Source organism: Dipodomys ordii, unplaced genomic scaffold (genome assembly GCF_000151885.1).
Source record: "Dipodomys ordii isolate 6190 unplaced genomic scaffold, Dord_2.0 Scaffold33, whole genome shotgun sequence".
In the NCBI taxonomy this organism is placed as follows: Eukaryota; Metazoa; Chordata; class Mammalia; order Rodentia; family Heteromyidae; genus Dipodomys; species Dipodomys ordii.
Window position 1 is genome coordinate 10,932,814 of NW_012267249.1, and position 4,544 is coordinate 10,937,357.

Genomic DNA, 4,544 nt, shown 5'->3' on the forward strand with positions numbered 1-4,544 from the left:
AGTCTTTCCATTTCCTAACAAATGGGGCAATGTCATTCTTTCTGATGGAGGCATAGAATTCCATTGTGTACATATACCACATTTTTTGATCCATTCAAGGAAATAGAAGAGGCAATCCAAAAATTCATATGGAACAATAAAAGACCCAGAATAGCAAAATGATCCTTACCAGAAAGAACAGTGCTGGAGGAATATCAATACCAAATTTCAAATTCTACTGCAAAGCCATAGTAATCAAAAGAGCTTGGTACTGGCACAAGAACGGACCTCAGGACCAATGGAATAGAATCAAAAACCCAATCCATCTTTACTTGACTAACTCAAACTGTTTTTCAGTAGCTCTTGTAGAAATTATTTCATCCTTTTATTCTAACTACTCTGTTTTACTTGTTTTCTTTTTAAATATAGTACATGTCAAAATCCTCAGTTCTCTATGTAGATTTTACTGGAATAAATTTTATTTTATTCAATAGTCTCTGAAACATTTAGCATAGGAGAAGGCATAAATCTGATAATAAATAGTTTAAAAAATAAATAGTATACTATTAAAAGATGAAAACATTTACAGACTAATTTTAAATTTTAAGAATTTTCAAAGACAGAAATTATGTCTCATCAGTCTGACTTTTGAATACAGAAATGGCCCACGATATTTTACTTCTATGTACTTATTGTACATTCTTAGTAATAACAATCATAGAAAAATGTTTATCATTAAAAGACTATTTGGAAAATTTGTGTGATGAACTCATCACCTAGAATTCTTTACTATTAAAATGGTAAAGAATGAATTGGATCTAGATATGTTGAAATAGCCCATACTCATATTAAAATAAGAATAAGTTACAAATTATTATGAAGAACAAAACCTATTATCTTAAAAAAAACACCAGATATCCAATTGGAAATAGGTAAGAAGTTGAAGAAAGAAAAGAAAAGGGAAATGTGAACAGAGTAAGGTAATCTAGGAAATGGCAAGAGCATATCACCAAATCTGGGAGGGATTACTTTCAAAAGTAAACTGAAGCTAAAATGATGTGTTTTGCTTATTCTTTACATACCTTCATCCCTGAAATGTAATTTGGAAACAGGGTAATGCCTTATCTTCTTATTCTTATTTTTTCAAATAACTTTGAATAGTAATTTTTTTAAATAGAGCTCAAATAAAATACATAATAATACTTTTGCAGAGTCAAACTGAAGGGAATCCATCTTATTACTTCAATTCATATTTTTCTCAGATATTAAGTAAAAGTTATGTAAGAAGAGTTACTTAGCAAAAGTGGGGAAATGATTATGATGTGAATCGTGGTTCTCTGTTTAATTGGCACCTGAGGATGTTTGTGACTTGGGAAATGAGTTAAATATGAGAGAGGAAATCTGTATAATCTCCCATAGTATCTCTCTGGGTTTCTCTGACATCCAAAGGATATTTAGCATTTGATATTTAAGCGTGCATTATAGTAGTGTGATAACATCCTGTGTATTCTCAGAGTACTTAGTCTTACGTTAGGCACATATAGGTTTAATAAATGTTTATTGAACATCAAAATGATTGAATATCGAATTTAAAAATCTATTAAAAAGAGAAAGGAAGTTTAATTACCATAGGGAGCTTTTGCCTGAAACAAAATTTTACAGCCTAAGAGAAATATCTTTATTGGAGTTAAAAGTCTTTGTGGCTGAAACTGCATGGGGTATGGTGATAAATATGATTCCTTAAGGTTGACTTTGTCTAACTGTTAGAAACTCAGTAGGTGGCTGCAACTATGGAAAAATATTTAGTTCTTTAAACATTTCAGTCAGAGTGGCAGTTGTTTAAATAGTGACAAATAGTAAGCATTTTTTTCATAGTTTATAGCCTTTTGGTTAATAAGTTTTTTTCAATGGGAATTAGATTTGTTATTTAGTCAACATTTAGTTAATGATATTTTTCTAATTATACAATATGACTAATTTAAAATGTCTTAGCTTTTAATCAAATCATCTTTCCAACACAGCATGACTACTTCTTTAAATACAAAAATCCTTAATTTTTAGCCAAAAGTGACTTTTCTTTTAAATTGTGTATTTAAAAATACTGATGATTACTACATTATAGTTTAAATCTATTAATACTAACCAATTCTATAAACATAAATCCATGCAAAGTATTAGAATATTTGTGGTGGCCAACACTTTTGACCTTAGCTTTCATTATTCTTTCCTCCTGAGAAATATCTTAATCTTTGCTTCTTAAAACATATCCAAGTCAAATCAAATGCCACTTCCCTTTGAAGCTTACTTGATTCTTTTTTCAAAAGTGCTATTTCCAGCCAAGCACTTGTATCTCATATCTGTAAGCCTAGCTACTCTGGAGCCTGAGATCTGAGGATCACTGTTTGAAGCCACCGGGCTCAGAAAGGTTGTGAGACACATACCTAATCAACTTCCAAATGCCCGAAGTAAAACTGTAGCTCAAGCAATGGAGATTTATCTCTGAGTGCAAACAAACAAACAAAAACCAACAAGCAAACAAACAAAAACCTCTCAGCTACAATGTTCAAGCCCTGCATTTAAGCCTAAAGAATGGCACAAAAAAGTCTTTTTTTTTTCTTTTTGTAAGTCGTGGGGCTTGAACTCTTGGCGTAGGCACTGTCCCTGAGCTCTTCAGCTCAAGGTTAGTGCTCTACCAGTTGATTCGCAACACTACTTCTGGTTTTCTGGTGGTTAATTGGAGATAAGAGTTTCACAGACTTTCTTTCCTAGGCTGGTTTTGAACCATGATCCTCAGATCTCAGCCTCCTGAGTAGCTAGGATTACAGGCATGAGCCACCAGAGCCCAGCTTATTTTAAATATTCATAAAATACTTTTTAGTTTCACTTAGCTGTAGTTTCATACTTTACAATCCATTTTAGCTACTTATTTATTTAATTCTTCTTGTACTTATTTGAAACTCATTAAAGCATCCAATATCATGACATACATTCTAATACATTCTACTTGGCAAGAACTATTCTAAACAGTGAGAAACTCACAGAAAATAAGAGCAAATTGTTTTCTTTAAGGGAATTACCATCTGTATTTTGTATTTGTGCTTTAAAAGTTAGGCTAAATTTAGTATGGTATTACAATGCTAGAATGCATACAACTTTGAGGAATGATGCTTATTCATATTCCCGAATACACCTTTGCTTATTAAAATACTCTATATAATAAAAAACAAAATTATATTTAATAAATGACAATTTCTTTTTATACTCATCTTTTACCAAAATATTATAATACATTCTCTTTAATGCTCACAACTATCTATGATTTAAATTACAAATTTATTTTGAAGATCTTTCTTGAATTCTTTTGCTTCTTTTTTGGGGGGTGGGGGGCACAGGGGATCTTGGGGCTCGAACTCTGGGACTGGGCACTTCCCTCAGCTCTTCAGCTTAAGGCCAGTGCTCTACTATGTTGAGCCACAGTGCCACTTTCAGTTTTCTGGTGGTTAATTGGAGATAAAATTCTCACAGACTTTCTTGCCTGGTCTGGCTTTGAACCACAATCCTCAGATCTCAGCCTCTTGTTTAGCTAGGATTACAGGTGTGAATACATGCGCCTGGCTTTTCTGCTCATTCTTTCATAAAAAGTAGTGAATAGAAAATTTGCAAAGACTTCTTACATGGTAAAAATATATAAATTTGGAACTATCCTTTACTATGATGGAGAAACTGTGTACATTAGCTGTGAAGACCAAAAATTATTAGGATTTCACTTTGGAAATATGTATTATTATATTATTTCTTTTTTTATTGTGAAAATACTGTACAGAGGGGTTACAATTACATGGGTAAGGTAATGAGTGCATTTCTTATCAAGCATTGTTGCCTCCTCCTTTGTTTCGCTTTGAAATTTTTTACACATCAGTGATATGTTCTGAAGGATGGTGTGAGTTTCAAGTTTTACAGGAGGATGCTCACATCAAAGACACAGATTTGAGAGTAATCAGATGGGTTTTAAAGCCAAAGTGATATGACTTTGTGAAACAGCCTCTCGAGTAATGGTTGAAATAAGACTGGTCTGTGACACAACTCTTGACACCTTTCAGAGCAATCATATATAAATCTGTGCAGATAGGGCAAAAGCCAGTGCAGTTTTGATGACGAATGTTCACTTGACAAATAAATCCAGGAGAAAAAAAACAGATGAATAGTCAATCATTCAATAGCTGAGTATATATGTGCCTTCTTCTTCACATATGTGACTACTGATTAAATTTTGTAAATGCATGGAATTTAACCAAGGAAAGCCAAACATGCTAGTGAAGTACTCTATCCCTGAATTGTATTCACCATCCCTGACTTTGAACATTTTGGAGATGGCAACATCATATAGTATTTAACTTTTTCTGCATCACATGTGCGCACTTCTTGAGAACTTTAAACAACTAATCATTCTCAAGTCAAAATGATTTTAAAGATGTTCCTATAGTAAATGCGGTTCACAGGTATGCAAATCTCATTGGCTAGCATAGTTAGCCTACCTCTCAGCTGTTGCAGTGTTGAATGCTCAT